At 34.9% G+C, this 18135-nt stretch overlaps 1 protein-coding gene across 2 annotated transcripts in view; it reads right to left on the reverse strand.

The window, feature by feature from the left end:
- LOC145693098 (TWiK family of potassium channels protein 18-like) overlaps positions 1-18135 on the reverse strand; it is a 1093215-nt gene that overhangs the window by 217576 nt on the left and 857504 nt on the right. The gene's annotated exons all lie outside the window — the stretch shown is intronic.

Here is an 18135-nt window from a genome sequence, read left to right on the forward strand (position 1 = left end):
GTGGGAGGTGTGCAAAAGGGAGACTCACCGAGGTTCACCCAAGAACTTTTCCTTGCTTCTCCAGTTGTAAATTGCTGTGGGAAAGATTTTCTGACTGCGGGCACGATTACAAAACCACATCGCACATTCTGAAGAACTGTACCGGAGCTTAAGAAGTGTAGAAGTATGTTTCTTTCATGTAGCATGGATCAAGAAAGAGCAAAAGATCGTGTAGGTTACGCTTAGGTTTGTACTACAGTAGGCTAAAGTGCATATCTTTCACTAGATGTTTCCTTGTCAATAACATATTAAGAACTTTATAAAATAGTTAATTTAACTACAGTTTTAAGCATGTTTTTGTTGATCACGTATAACATATTTTTAAGGGTCATAAAACATTCGTTTTCTCGAAAACTGAGCGTGAAGCACCCTCAAGCTTGTCGATTTGATCGTGTCAATGAATATATACAGGGTGTTTAAAAAGAATGGCCTGATTTTGAAAGTCCATATGTATGATGTATTATAAGTATTGGATATAAACATACTACGAAAAATAGGATAAATTGCAAAATTATAAAAATCTTCAAGTTTTAGCTATGCTATAACAAATGCTCTATGTGTCCACCAGCAGCACCATTACCATTTTATCGGAAGTGCGAGGCCCACCGCTTGTAGAAGGATAAATTGTTAAGGTCTTTTGAATTTGGCTAATCAGAGTGCTCCTTTAAGCCCTGTATATTCGACGATAACCGTTCGGGATAAGATAAAATCTGCTCGCCATGTAGACCTAATTTTATAAAGTAAATAGATACTCGTCATTTTGTTATTTTATAGTATTTCCATATTCACTTTCAAATGATCGGCACCAGTTGCCATCTAATAAAGTTGATGCGTTTGTTGCTTCTAGTACATAATCGCTTAGAAAAAGAAGCAATAACTACATCAAATGTTGGAGATGAATTTAGAACACCTAAATGGCACATGCCTAGCACATCTTGTGCTGTTAGATTTTCTTCAGAAACATTATGTAAAACAATTGAAAACACATCGCGCGGTTTGCATTTTGAAATGCTTCCCAAATGCATTTAGAATCAAGCTGCCAAGCCCAACGGAGGATTTGTATAATCTCATTCACTTTCGTTCGCTCCAATTCCATCTTGAGAAGCTATATCTAATTATAGACGTAATCGTTATGAACCACTACGTATGTCTACTATGCATCATTTGGCACTACATTATTCATTACCTAGGTATTACTATCTACCACTGTCATTACTCTACACCTGCAGACAACTTAAATATGGAATTCATTGGAGACTTTCAAATACGTGATTACCTCCCGCTCATATTTCCATTCTTTGTACAGGAAATCGATTTATTACCAACATGGGATCTCATTGTCTCCATCAATGCTTAGAGTAGCAACTAGGCTAATATAATATCATTTGTAGAATTAATTTTCCCAGTTTTGTGATCTGATAATGCAGCTCACCTCATCTTCCATTTTCATCATCAGCATATTTATATATGTATAGTTACATCTCCTAGTTTTTCAGTCTGTATTACGTATTTCGAATGTTACCATATTTGCAGCAATATATTGAGTACATTTATCTATCATTTATGATATCTAATGTTAAGGATAGTAAAGGTCCTTAAGATTTCGACATTATCACTTATACCCGCTCACAATCCCTCACTTCATCAGTATATCAAGTATTATTCCCTAAAAGAGAGTATAACTGTCTAACAGATCAATAACAGCTAGCCTAAAAACTAATTACTTATTGTGAGATAAGTACAAAATATCACTTGCTTAAAGTTATGTAAAATAAATCTAAGCTATATTGGGTATTCGCCAGGGACTTGCTATTTAACGTACCAGCCTTCGCAAAATTCTGCGTATAACAGTGCAACCCTAAAATCGCAAAATGCCATTACAACTACTATGACGGTTAAAGGAAACTAAATCGCAAATTATGTGTTGCGTTAGTGCAAACCTTTATGGAAGGTACCTGTTGATCAGTGCGAGCCAGTTAAGTGATTTGGAATCACATTTGCTAACAGCTTGTGTCAACAAAAATGCAAAATTTTCGTTTATATATATATATATATATATATATATATATATATATATATATATATACAGGGTGTTCCGGGTAGAAACTATCAAACATCCCACATAGACCCTATGATCCTCACATCAAATCAAGAGAAAAGCATATTTTGCACTTTCCGCAGAAGTACCTAGTTTCGGAGATACAGGTACTTTTAGGCAATTTAGTGATAATGTCGCGAGGTTGAATACACTGCGTCCATTTACAAACATAACCTAGTCAACGTGTGCAATGAAAGCAAAAAGTGTGTGCATTTATCTCAGCAAAGTACAAAATGAACTTTTCTCTTGTTTCAATGTAAGAGAAACGTTGACTGATTTTTTGTTGATAGTCAGAGTGTAATAAATCTAGCATCATTGTCACTACATTGCCTAAAACTGCATGCATCTCCGAAACTAGGCATCTCAACAAAGTGCAAAATGAACTTTTCACTTATTTTGATATGATGAACATGTGTACGAAGTTTGTCGGCTTTCTTACGGAACACCCAGTATATATATAGGAGCATAATCATATAATCATGTAAAACGTGAAACGTCTTTGCCCCCTCCTACAAGCAAAACCTGAGTTGACGCTACTGTTAACAACCTTACCTAGCTGCAATGAGCAAATGGTCAATAATCTCAGGGACAAATGACAACGCTCTCCCCTCCCAATTAATCAATAGGTAAATAGGCTAAAACTTGTCTTTGAGCAAGCACAACAGTTAATAGTATTAAGATACAGTTTCTAGCGAATGTAGCAAAGAACACGTAATTTTCTACGTGTTTTTCCTTGTATACCCAAGTTTTACCTTCTTAATTCAAAGTTTAGGTATAATATATCCATCAAGATAATATAAAATATAAAATGACAAAATAATATATTTATAGACGCTTAATTAATATAATAAATAAATAAATAAAGACGTGTATCATTTTTCTTTCATGGCACAGAGAGGAATTTTGGATGTCCTTGTTTGGCCTTCTGTGTTCACCATAACACCCGCTAGATGTCTCTACAAGCAGTTCATCATCTCCCGCCATGCTATTACTCTTGCTTGCTATAATGAAAAGACACGACCTCATATTTCACGGATGACCTAAAATGTTCATTTCCTCTTCTATATTTTTTTTTAACAGAAGAGCTCCGACCATGGAGACCTCTAGATGTGGAGAAAGTAATCAACAAGACTAATCCAGAATGGCCCACCATTTCCCCTATCGTTCTAGTCCTTCACCAACTACACATCATCAGCGCATGGAAGGCTTAAAAAAACACATGTACACACTCGCTTCGTCTATTTTTATATTTATTACGATATATTTATTTTCTGTTTTTCCTTATTTCTTTCCTTTAAGAAAGAAATATGGCAGCTCTTTAAATCCAACTGTACAAAATTGCTTTCCAAATGCTTGTTACTAATCTAACTTTTTTGTTTGAAGCATAATTTCTTGTTGTGGTAAACAATTTTCTAAGAACAAAATAAGTTCGGCAGATGGTAGTTCTTAAATGCTATATTCTATTTGTAAATATTAAAGATTTCATTGACCAAATTAATTTATAATACTGTAAGGGATTCACACATTTATCTTGTTTTATATGCTCTTCTAAAGACAAAGGTTTCTTTAAAAAAAATCCTTGGCGTAAATGGACGAAAAGAAATTTCTCGTAAACTAAATGGAAAATTTTATGTAATAGGTAATACAGTTATTTCGAGATGTAAAATTATGCATTTTTACTGGCCACAAATCCTTAATATGCTAATATTTCTTGTCTATTATGCTCTTGTATAAGTGTGTTAAAAGTTATCTTGTATTTCACACATAGAAATAAAAAAAAATATGACTCGTACGTAAATATGTAGGTTACATGCGTAAATTCTGTAGTTTTAGGACTTAAAGCACGACTAGATACAACATCCTGCAACAAACGTATAACTGAAAATATGTGTTTTATAATACTATAAGTATAAGTGTTCTATCTATGCGTACTCTCCGTATTACTGTATATAGGTGGGAATGATCCCATATACAGATGGACGTAAATAACATACAGCTCACGTATGTAACATACGTATACATATGTAATATACGTAAGACTGTTAGATGTCAGACCCCCTGCAGCTGCATGCTATAACATCTAAGCGGGAAAAGGCACTACGTATGTAGTATATAGATAATGTATGCTCTGTACAGATTTTCATAGTAAACATATGGATTCCGTATATTCGCACCAATATACCGCTGTCTGGATAACGAATTTTTCTCAGTGCACATAGAGTTCTTTTCGAGTATTTCTGGGTACGAATCTACGTGAAGAGCAAACAAACCTTTATAATACTTTGGTTGTATAGAGATGTGTTGTGATTTGCTGTCAAAGTTTCTACAGATTCCTTATTTTGGCTTCAGGTCAAATGTATAACAAACGAATTTGATTTTGAGCTTAGCGTCGATTTTAGCAGCGAAGTTATATGAGGCGTGGGTCAACAGCTTAAAGTGGAATCCGAACCACATAAAATCGAGTCACTAATCGAACATGGGTTCCCCACGCCAAAGACGTATACGGTAATCGCTCAGGGACGAGTGAGCTCGTATAGCAAAATGAATTTAGAAGCTCTGGCTCCATTTTATTTCTCTTATTTGTTTTAGAGTCATTCAACATAGAGGAAATTCATTAGAGTCAACTCAAAGTCTGCAGTATCTTCTTCCTTCGTTTCGGAAGCTAGAATCTGAATCGTTCGAAACCATTCAACCTTCAAAAATCGACTTAAACTATTCCTTCTGCAAAGCTCTGCTTTCTCTTAAGCCCCTTACGGAAAAATAATGGCAGAAAGCTTCGGTTAAGTGTTGCTATTTTCATTGCTAGCTTCTCATTTTAGATAGTAGATATTTACAACAAAGGGGGCTGCACGTGCACCGGTGCAGCCCCCTAAATACAGCCCTGTATACACATGTATATTTATATATCTCTCTGTGTGTAAATCTATGGTTAAATGAACTATTCCGATTCTGCAAACAATGTATATAGTTACTTTATGAGATAAAGGAATGTTTGAGAATTCATGACAGAATGTTACAATTTTATTCTGATGATCTGTGAGCACAATCCGTACAGGAGAATGTATTGCATTAGGAAGTGCAATATAAAAATAATTTTAAAACAGTTGAAAGCAAAGTAAATTCCGTATAATCTTAAAGTGCATATGAAAGTTTACAGTATCCAGATTTTTGGTTTTCGAATTATTTGCCAACAAAATTTGCAATTTGGACTTATTTGAGTTGAAAACCACAAATTTCATAAACAACAACCCAAGAACCAAATTGTCTATACACAGTGTTATTTCGTACACATATTAAGCTTGTTAAGCCTACTAATATTTCAATTTTGGTCAAATGGAGAACTTTGGTTCCCGAGTTACTGTCCACCAAATTTCGGGTTAATTAGCTAAAAAAAAAAAAAAAAACAATAAATGATTTTTTCCCGCCATTTACTATAGTTTCTTAATATTCATTAAATTGTACACCTGTTGAAACTTTGCGGACGGACTTTTAACATATTGCTTTTTCCTCAGTATATGAAAGGTTTTTGGTGTACTTAAAACATTGTACAAAACAATTCGTTAAAATTGATTTTATTTTAAAGATATTTCTAGAAAACATGAAGCCTGCTCTTTGAAAACATACGTAACTTATTATTTACAACAATGTTTCGAAAATTTGGAATTGTTTGTCAACACTTTTTGGGAAAGAAAAAAATATGAAATTATACTAGAACTTGTTGTGCAGATATCGCAAATAAATAATACACAAATAATTGATACAAAGTTTCTTTAGAACTGAATGTGTTTTTCACTGCTCATCAGAAAATTATCAGAACCGTAGTCCTCGTAAGGATATTGCAAAATCGGATCCTGTATCTAAATGTCTTAATTTCCTTCTGAATAGCACAAACATTGATTGTGTTAATGAACAAATTGTAAAAATGAAGAAAATAGGGGAAAGGGGAGAATCCTACCCCTAAAAAAATCCACGCACATGATGCTTGTTCACCACAAAGCCAACCTGACAAGTATTGAAATCAAACTAGACCCTACACACCAGATGTAATCGCTCTACTAGTGAGTTACAGAGGCCACATTTCATAATTTAAAGAAAAGAATTTTACAATACATTTTGAAGACAGAGTATGAAAGTAAATTCATTTTGATGCTAAAACACATTTATATTATAATGAATAAAGTAATAAACCCAAGCATATTAAATAGGTCCATATGTAATGTATAGCCAGAGCCATATGCGCTCTTTACGTATAATTACAATATATGTTACTTTTCATATTAAAGATACTTTGAATCACCTTGGAGTATACTTCTCACATTAAGCAAAAAATGTATTAGGCTATAACATTCTTCTTAGAATGGTAGCTTCAATATAATAGTAAATCGTTCCCTAGGAAGCAACTAAGAAGTACTGCAAATTTCCTTAAGCACTGTTCTATACTGTACTCAAGAGTAACATTACTGCAATTTAATGTGCATAAAGTGTAACATTTTTCAGTAAGATGAAGAGTACGAAAGAATTGTATCTTTCTTAACATATTTTAAGAATCCATAAAAGAGGAAATTTCTTTGCACTGCTCTTTGCAACACGTATGGGAACGAATCTGCATAGGAATGATCTTTCTAAACTTTTAAGCTTGGTTACAAAAAAGTAATATACTGATACAAAATGGATTTGTTCATAATCATAGATCATCAATACCTTAAAACAACCTTCAGGATAAAATAATTGGAAAACACATGCACAAGCATACTTTTCTACTTGGAGGTAAGGGCGTCAGCCTATAGACCTATGCAGTTCTGTCCAAATTTTGAGAGTAAACATTTCCGTCCCTATACGTTTTCCGAAACTTCTTGTCCGCATTTGCTTAGCTCCGATGTGTTGTTAATCAATTTCAGGCATTTCACATGTATATATATGTTTCGATATTTATATTTTTAAAAAAATGAATTAAAAAACATCAAATATACTGAAAAAATATGAATAGGCAAAGTCAATATAATGCTGTGTGAGTATTGTTTAATCATAACCTATTTCAGTAAAAAGAGAAGTTTATCAATTTAACATGTTTATACAGTCGTTTATACAATGGCTTGGACAACATAATGGTTGTGACGTACTTTGGTATTTTGGTATTTGGCCATTTCAATTATATTTTAGTAGAGAAATGCAATGGTTATTTTTTTAACTCAAAGTAGCCGTTTCCGTTAAGGCAGAAATAGAATTTCGTGACTTGTTTCTTTCATTACGAGATGTTGCTTATACTTAGAAAAGCCATATACTAACACAGTTTAAAGAAGTTTCGAGAAATGAAATAACTTATCTTAAAAGATGTTACAGTTTGAAGCTTCTAATCTATTTAAATACAAAATTAGTCTTTATTGTACTTCTCGAAAGTGTCTATGCTTTCTAAACGCCATTTCTTCCAGAAATTAAGTGAGTATTGCATTTATTTTATAATGATTACTGCAAGTTATCACAAGATATAATCGGTCAAAAATCATCAGTATATAGCGTTTATAGTAATTGTGTTGTCGATGAAGATGATGTCCTACAAACTAAGATTAATAAACACATTGTATTCAAATATTTAATAAATTTCTCTTAGTTTGTTGACTGTGAGGTATTCAACAGTTACCATGGGTTCATTTATTAGGAACATAATGTCCGAGTAATTGTTTGAGGCTCCTTGACTACTATTTCACCCAACGACGTCTCTATAATTGGTACAATATCAGTGGCGTCTTTAGGGGGAGGGCTATCGGGCTCAATCCCTCCCGAAATAAATTTGTTATATGCAAAGCTGCATTAAAATTTGTCGGCACCCAAAAACAAAAACGTAAGTACTTATTCACCTGTTGTGCACAGTCCTTCCCGAAACAAAGTCCTAAATACGCCACTGTGCAATATATTAAGATCTGGGAGAAAGACAGCAGTTCTCCAGTGGCAAATGATTGGTACGGCAAATTCGGGGATAATTTTAGAACTGGGGGCCAAAATAAGGTAAAATCACCATGTTTACAAGAGAAATGAGTTGATGTAACGTAAGTGTAATTGCTAAGTACTAACATAACATAACCTAACCTTATCTAACCGAACCTAGCCTAAACTATCAAAAACACAGAAAATGTAGGAAGAAAGTACGAATTTTAAGCAAAGAATTCTGGCCTCTCAAATCAAAATATCCTAACATAACCTAACCTAAACTAACCCAAACTAAGCTACACTGACCTAACATACCTAAACCATCAAAATACAGAAAATATAGCAAGAAAGCACGAAATTTAAGCACAATATTCTGGCCCCCAAGTTCCAAAAATATGCCCAAATTGGATATTAGTTCCAGGCGTGGTCAGAGTGACTTTAACGGCTGGGATACTTCTGGGTGGAAGGCAACGGTAAACCATCACTCTATTTTCCCCTAGTTTGCTTACATATGTACAATGCTATTTCGCAAGTCAAAATATGGTTCCGGTGGTAAAATATCCCTCATTCGGATCTACAGGAAGAGGATGACTTAGGAAAGACTATTGGCGGAGAAAGTAACAAGGTGATGAAGATATAATAAAGAAAAACAAGCGCAAAAGGTGTAGGATAGGGACATGGAAGTACGTACAGTGAAGGAAATTATATTTTCAAGAGGAAATAAAACAAAATAATGTAGATTTGGTAGGAGTTAGTGAAGTTAGATGGGAAAGTAATGGGGTATTGAACAGCGAAGGATATGGAATGTTTAACTCATGTAATGAAACGGGCGGTCAAAATGGTGTAGGAATAATTCTTGGTAAACACTTAAAAGAGAAGGTAGTGGAAGTAGAATGTGTTGATGATAGAGTTATGATGTTAAGACTTAAAGGAGAAAGAAGAATCTAGTAGTGATACAGACATATGCATTGAAGACTTAGGATAGAATCGAAGAAGGAAAGAAAAATTATGAGAAAATAGAATAATTTTTGGGACTGTTGAGGCAGGCCTTACCAATTATTTTTGAGTTCGAACATAGAAGCTGACTTCTACATATGTGAAAGTTTATCTTTGTGTCCTGAACCCATAATGCACTTCTATGGGGTATTGTACTAATTGCTGCCATGGAATATATAAATGCCCACTTTCCTTTTTGAAGTTTCAGTAAGAGATTCGTAGTTAAATCATATCATTCTACACTGACAACTGTATTTACCAATTGTTAAGTTGGTAATTTCAGAAAATGTTCGCAGTAACTTTGTTGCTGACAGTTGGACACCTGGCTTCGAAGGGACCTCAACCATTGAATCTGGATTATCTGATAACAGTGACATCCTCGAAACTCTATAATAAGGTCTACTGGTTACGTCAATTGTTATAAAGTTGAACCTTGTTCCCGTAGGATGACCGTATATGGTATTAGTGTAGCATGGTACGTTACATTTTCTAACTTTCGAGTAAACTGGAGAATAAGGTTGACTATTCCTATGTAATGACACATACCAAACAAGATTTAATTGCCTTCTACAGGTACATTTTCGAAACAAAAGTACCCATGTACTTTGACTCTTCTGTGGTTCCATTACAAACTATTAGGTTTAATAGCTCAATTTCACCGGAAGTGGCGCTTATCATTATGTTCGCCCGAGCCACTCATGGTAAGAAGCTATTTGAACAAAAGTCGGGAGCTGATTCCCGACACCGAAACCAGCAAAAAAAAAAAAAAAAAAAAAGTCCTCTGGAACTTTGATCAGTGATGGATACTTTCGGCGATATAAGATGCCGAAAGCGTGGGAAAATGAACTTCAGAGAGCTGTAATTCAAAAACAACGCAACGTAGAGTGCGGTTTAGAATATGACACTCAAAGTCATATCTCTCGATTGAAAAATGTATATTTCAAACTTCCGCAAGATGTGTGCGAAGGATTCCCGTAAGGAACGTAGGGATTACTTGCCAGGTTATAGGGGATCTCTACGTTCTTTTGGGAAATCCTATATATATATATATATATATATATATATATATATATATATATCTCTTTAGGATGTGATGAATGTAGACCACGAAACAACTCAACGGTTGTTGAGTTAATTACGGGCTTATAGGCAACCATACATTCTTTAGCGTGGTTGTGGTTGCGTTGCGTAGCTGTTCAGGGGTTGTACAGCAAAGTATCGAAACACTCACAGTACCTTAATTTCTCGGTTGTTTGTAACGTTTCAATCAAGAGGGTTACATGTGTGAAGTCTGTTAAGACTTTTTGTTGGGGGGGGGGGGGAGTAAAACAAAACGTACAATTCTTGTGTCGAAGGTCCATGTTTAATATAACGAGTTGGATGAAAGTGTATCCGCATTTTGTAATTTTAGAAGATTGGTAATCCACTTTAGCAGAACCTCTTACTTTCAATACATTATTCATAGTATCTAATTAGTATTCATAGTATTACGCTCCATATTCTGCAAGATTTTTACTATTATTACATTCTTGTATATAAATACGTTATTTCAAAATCACTTTTCTGTTCAATCTGAGGAAGCTGCGAAGTGACATCTTCCATGGACGTTACGTTTCCGATATATCATATTACAGTTAAATCAATCTACATTAAATTCTAGCTAGATGTGTAATGAAGCAATATACAATATTAAAACATTTTCTAATTAGGCATGCAATAATTGCAAATTTAAAGTGAAGTGATCCACTTTTATTGATTATTCATAGAATTTCTTAGAGCATCAATTGTTTTCGTTGTCAAACACAACTTATAAATAGCTGAATTTGACATATCAGCGAAAAGTATAACTGCTTTCAAAAATTGGGTTCGCAGAACAAAACGAAAATGGCTTCGCCCTATTTATAATGCTGAAAATTCTACATTGTATTGTTTACGATGGGAATTCGCACGCCAAATCTATTTCCAATGTTAAGTCTATGAGCATCCCACGTTTCGGTGATTATTCCTCAATGGTATGTCCAATTGGGACGTGCAACTCCTTAGGACACTCAGTGCGAGCTCTCGAATCACCATGTCAAATTTGTTGAAAAACGGTTCGTGCATCTCGAAGGAGTATTCGGACAAATCAACGCATATGTGGAGTAAAGAGGAGCTTCGTTCCTATTACTGAATTTCCTCATGGTGTATTTCCCCTTAACGTACTTTCCTTCTTGTTTTTAGCAAATGATTCTATTGGGCATGTATATAACCTTACTCTCGTAATTTTCCTTTTAGACGTCCTTAAAGGGAATTTTTAAAAATATATTATAATGATTGTTATTCATATAAAATCTTCCTCTCACTTCTTCCTTCTGAGATAAAATTTCTGCTTAATTTTCCCTTCCGGATTTCCGTGTGGTAAAATTAGGAATGTAGCTGCGTTAGAATGTACATCACGAGAAAGAATTTTCTTTGACATAGGGTATACAACATGAAAACTGAAAAATACGTATATAAAGGAGTTTTTGGTAAACCAAACTATTAAAGATTGAAAAATCATTGCCTGATTTATAGCAACCATATTAACAGTTACGGTGTGGGAGTTATATAACATATAAGGAGAATTTCTTTCGCCGATGTATGTATATACTATTCCATAGAAATATATGAGGAACCATTTTTTTTCACTATCCATATATTGGTATCAACTCGATGGATTACCTCCATGATTCATAACTTGATTCATAACTTCTGACCATGTACATCCTGGCCAAAATTGTGGTGATCCTTCAAATAGTTCTTGCGAATTTGTGTCTTTTAGATAGATACAATGACAGTAATTGATTGATTGAGTTGATTTTTGAGTTTAACGTCCCGTTCAGCAGTGAGGCTATATGAGACGTGGACCTACTGATTAACGTGGCATCCGAACTACATGAGCTCCCGCCGGGACCGAACCCGGGTCTCCCACGCCAAAGGCGCGTACGCTAACCGCTTAGCCACGGAGGAGCTCACAATGACAGTAAATATCCAGTAAATATGAAGAGTATTTGGTAAACGAAATCCCTTAATTAGTACAACAAAATAGGATGGGGGAATGGTATATACGAGTTAGTACGGCATGACTTGCTATCCAGGTTTTTTTTTCTTCTGAATTACAATTAGATCATGACAGTGGTACGGTACTCTAAGAAATGTAGATGGCTTTCCTGTCAGAATATTAGGAGGACTCTGAAACAAGATTCAAATACAACCAAATAGTTGGACATTACCTATTCTATTCAACGAACGGAATACAAATTCATTGATAATTGGAGAAATGGTCATTGCTAATAATGAATGCATATTGGATAACTAATCTGTCGAGTGTCACATATTAACACATCAGAACATAATTTAAGGACGGTAGTTAGACTACATATTATAATATTATGATACGTATTATTTTATTATGAGAATTTTAAAAATGATTGAACAATCTGATTGAGGAATATTACATCCAATCCTGCTATTATACCCATATTTATAACATACCACGAAATCCTTTATGATCAATCATCAGCAGTCTAAACAGAATTAGAGAAAATATGAAACGCATAGATTCTATCTTTGTAAGCTGCCCTTCTGTCTTATAAGCAGTAAAGACCCACTAGGATATGTATCATTGGATCACTCTCTTCCGAATTTGGAGTTATAACAACATTATCACTACAAAATAATATTCAATTTTGAAGAAATAAAGTAATAATGCATAAAGTATGTTTCAAGGCAGTAAACACTACCATGTACGTGTCGGGACGTTTTTGGTGCTAGATATTAGCGGGGCTAATTTACAGTATTGTGCAAAATTCTATCTTAGATAGAAAATATTTGTAATTAGACGGTGTGCAACGTGCGCCAAAAACATGATGTTCTCCATATACTCACACAATAATTTACAAAAATTAGAGTACATTGGTTATAATAATAAATCAGATGTTACACACTAGGAATATTAAATAATATTAATAGAGTAATTGGGGTGAAGTGGACTGTGTTTGAAAGGAATCACAGGTAAGGAAATTGTTTTTTCTATGTTTCACACATGGTACTATCTGTAAAGAAAGATAAGAGTCAACTGTCAATACACGTTATATTTACAGTGTTTGAGTTGTGTTACTTTTGTGAGTCAAACGCATAATATTAGCTGAAGGGAAAAGAATCAACTTTTATAAATACACGAGTAATGTATAGTCTAGTACCTGAAAAATGAAAAAGTAGTATGAAAAATGTAAATATGGGTTTTTGGTGAAAATATTAAGAATGTCTTGAGAAGAATGTCATGGAGGAATTTTTTTATTGTGCTAGAACAACAATTATTGTTGTATATGTTTAATTATCGTACTTGAAAATTAGACCAATAAGTCGAACACATATTGAGTTGAGTTGATTTTGAGATTAACGTCCCGTTCATCAGCGAAGCTACGTGAGACGTGGACCTACTGATTAACGTGGAATCCGAACCACATGAGCTTCCGTCGGAAATCGAACCCGGATCTCCTATGCCAAAGGCGCGTACGCTAACCGCTTAGCCACGAAGGAGCTCAAAGTCGAACACATATTTTACAATTATTATTTGCTATTTCTATTACTAGAGTATATTTTTCTTATAACGGACAAGCTGTATTATTATTATTATTATTATTATTATTATTATTATTATTATTATTATTATTATTATTATTATTATTATTATTATTACTTTTCTCTATTCATTATTATATCAACCTTCCCTGATTATTTCTAATGTACTAGTTGAATTCTACAGTAAAACATGATAGTAAATCACATAACATTGGAGGCTAATTTTGGCTTTGCCTTGACTCATACATAATAAGATCTGATGTTTGTGTAATCGTCGCGACTGTATATCATTCGTTCATTTGAACAACCACAATGTTTTCTCTCAGCTTGACGAATAAGGACTTAATTTCGAAAACTGTGGAAATTGTAAGTGTCATACAATCTTAATTGAAAGCAATATTCATAAGAATTGTATGATGCTGTCATATGCACGATCGGTCGTACGTGTGAGAGTATAAAGAAACTCTTACTTCAGCAACTCTTACTACTGCCTTCTACACTGAACTTGGAGAATGAAGCTAGGTATCAACTGGTAGTTTAAGATAATTTTCTTAGCATATAAACTCTAAAGGAGCGGCAGGATTTTCGGTTGTTTTCCGACAGAAGTCTGGCGAATTTACAGTGCACAAAATCTGACAGAATTTTGTATAAATTCGTTGACAACAGTTAACGTTTTATTCTCGCGATTATGGTTATAGGAAAGTTACAGAGAGGAAGCGTGTGTGAGTGACAATGATATGGCAACATGGCTTTTAGAGGACAATGACGTTGAGAGAGAGTTTAGCGTTGAAATTAAACTTGAAGCGCGAATCTGCAAGTATTGATGAACGAAAAGAAAATACACCTATAACAAGTAACTGAGAAGTTTATTGTAATGGAGGCTGTGAATTTATTCAATTTCCGTACCCCGACTTGTGCAACAGGGATCAGAAATACGGAAAGTGCACTGAGAAAAAAATGTATGTGGCGTACGTATAATCGGATGTTACCAGGGCCGGGTCCAGCATTGCCTGCGGAGGGTGCACCAATAACTACAAAAATCTAATAAACTAACCAATGATACTTAAACTTTTGAAAGTGGCATGTGACAATATTCTTTAGTCGTATTATACTACATGCACTGATGCATAGAACTGAGGAAGTATTTTAAAGAGGGTCGCAAGTGTTATGAAGGAAAAAGATGCTCTTTTCTCCTCCTGGCTTCTATTTCCTTTCCTACTTGACAAACGCTATATTGTTTTGCTTGGTGAATCCATTTCCTTCAGCCTTTAGAAAATCGGCTTAAACTATTGCTTTTGCAAAGCTCTGTTTTCTTTTAAGCATCAAACGGAAACATGGTGGCAGAAAGTTTCGTAAAGTGTTAGCATTTTCACTGCTAGCTTCTCATTTTAGATAGTGTATATTTACAACGAAGGGAGGGGTGCACGTGCATCTTTGCACCCCCCCCCCCTAAATCCGGCCATGTATGTTACATTTGGAAATTCTGTAGTTTTTGGACTTAACGTACAGCAAACGTATAACTGAAAACGCATGTTTTATAATACTTTTCTGTATAAGTGTTCCATCTGTGCGTACTTTCCGTACGAAACAATATAGGTGGTCAGGCACACACACACAAAAAGACGTAGAATATATAACATATAGCTGACGAAGATAGTCTATGTACGTAATATAAGGAAGATTGTTAGATATCAGATATCCTGCAACGGCATGATGTAACATCTAAGGGCAATGCCTATGTAGCAGTATCCTCCGTACTGATTTCTGTAGTAAGCAAGAGGATTCCGTATAGTTGTACAATATACCGCTGCCCGGAGAACGGATTTTTCTCAGTGTGACTATACAGAGATGAATAAAAGCTGGAAAGCATGTGATTCGTAGAGAAATTGGATTGAAAAGGACTAAATTGTACTGTATTTTATAAGAAATATGTACATACAACACAAACAACAATAATTGAAAGATATTTAAAATTAAATTTGAAATTAAAAAATGTAGTATACCGTCAAGTTCCTAGTGTAATAATCAATACTGAATTTACCACTAGGTTCGGTTCTAGGGAGGTACTTTGAGCGGAAACTTAATAAAGAAATCAAAACAAATACAAAAGTAACTTTAATAACAAAACATGATTAAAGTTGGACTAAACATCCTCCAAGTAATAATTGAATTTGTGACTAAAGAAAGGGTCTGAGTTACGTTTTTTCTGAAATTTGCTTTATGAGCTTTTTCGATTCTCTAAGAGTGTACCACACTTTGTGTAAGCCTGTAGAAAGACTAAATGTTGAATGTGTTACAACGGTATAAACACAATATTAAGCTGTTTGTTGAGTACAAGAAAGATCTACAACTGGATTTGAATAGTTGTTTTCTTTAATTTCTCAAAGATACACAAAACGAACTCATGTCCAATCCTCGATTCAATTCCTTTCAGGAGTCCATGGCTTCAATCATTTGAGACTGTTAAAGTTGAGTGGAATTTTAATGTTGTACTTGCAGTAGACAGTTGCGTAGAAATGAGCGCGTAACGCTGTTGTGCAGGTGCATGCAGCGCTTCTGTGTCACGACACTCACGACACTATCACTACAAACAACGTTGAAACAAGTGTATTCATCAATACATTTTTTTAAATTCTCTATTGTCAAAAATGACTGGAAGCTTTCGAAATGTGTAAAGAATGGAGAGAATTTGGTCGGTCCAGCGGAAAACGAATGAGAGGATGTTAGAAGTGGTGAGGGAGGAAAAAACAATTTTAGATATTATTAAGAAGAGGAAGAGAAACTGGTTAGGACATTGGCTAAGAAGAAATTGTATCATAAGGGACGTTTCAGAGGGTATGGTGGCAGGAAAGAGGGAGAGAGAGAGGGCGAAGGGGACGACAATTAATGGATGATATCAACACAGAAAAATCGTACGTGAAGACGAAGAGGTTATCTCGAGACCTTGGAGCATGGAAGTTTCTCAGTTGCGGCAAGTGACTTGCCAATAATGACAGACTACCTTTGATGATAATGATTGTCTTAGTATTTCTTATGTCGGGATGAGGGTCTGTAAATACCTTTTTGGCTTAGAGACAGCAAAACATTAAATGCAGCCCTGGTCATAATGGAAAGTTTGATGAGTATTTGTTTTAGTATTGGTTTCACTTGAACAACTGCAAATTATGAAGAGAGTTGTTAGTTGGTTGTAGTGTATAGCGTCCCTTTCAGCAAAGAGATTATATGAAGCGTGGACATACAGCTTAACATCAGATCCGAACCACATGAACTCCTGCCGGGAATGAAACCATTCCACGACCACGAGGGAGATCATAAAACGTTATTTGATAGCCACAGGTGATATATATTTTTAGCACCGTTTAAATTGAGTTTTTGACAGTTTTTCTTGAAAACTGTTCATAAGAATTTACCGTCATGCATATAATTTGGCACAACTCAACCAGATCTATCTGACTGAGATATATGATTATATGCAAGGTGGTCCATAATTATGATGTTTGACTGAGTATAGTATTTGTAATTCTGGACAAAAAAGTTTCGATATGGCAACACTGTCTAGCCTGAGAGTGGGGATAACGGTCACTGGACTTAGAACTATTAAACCCTGTTCGGGCTAAGCTCTAAACTGCGATAAACAAAGCCAGGTGAAACTAAATCTCGCTGATTTGCTGTTGGCCTACCGACGCTTGTACTCCTCCGCAAAATAGTTCTTATGATTTGATTATTACTTTTACTATGAAGCTCCATATAAAACTGTTACGTTATTATAAATGACAAAAATATATTATGGATTTTCTAATTATATTGCAATCGAGTGCGGTTAATGAAACAATCCAAACAAATACCAAGCATGCGCAGTAATTATGGCGCCAATTCAACTGTGGACGCGTATTCTGCTTTTAAAATCTGAAAGATGGCTGGCATGACACTCGATTCCGCGAGTGTTGTAGTCAAACAGCAACAAGGTAAACGTTTACTCACTAAGCAGCAATTGTTTACCAGCGAAATTCAAATTTTTTTAAAAAAATCTTTCGACTTTTTTTCTTTCTTTTCTGCTGCTGCTGTAAATATCTGGACAACACGAGACAGTATTGTCAAAATGCACATATATAATGTGCTGTGATACTTCACAGCCAATCGTATTTGTGTCAAGCGGAAGGATACAAATATTTTGTTTATCGGAGTTTAGAGCTTACGCTGAACAGGGAATAGTGTATGTCAGACAGGATGGCGGAAAGGTTGTCTCTGGAACAGCGTGTGCGTTTGTGTTCTGCAAGAAACAATTATACGGAGATGAAGGATGGAGGATGGTGGTCTCTTTTGCAGGAAATGGCCTTTTGGGTGTTTTAATGGACAAAGTGTATCAAACATTACATACGCAATTTGGTCGAACTACGGGAAGCTACCACAGAAGAGTTCCACATGATACCAGTACAAGGCTGTTAAGCTGCTTGTGACAACATAGCTCTTCATCT

This window comes from Thermobia domestica, chromosome 8 (assembly GCF_964235325.1).
Source record: "Thermobia domestica chromosome 8, izTheDome1.hap1.1, whole genome shotgun sequence".
In the NCBI taxonomy this organism is placed as follows: Eukaryota; Metazoa; Arthropoda; class Insecta; order Zygentoma; family Lepismatidae; genus Thermobia; species Thermobia domestica.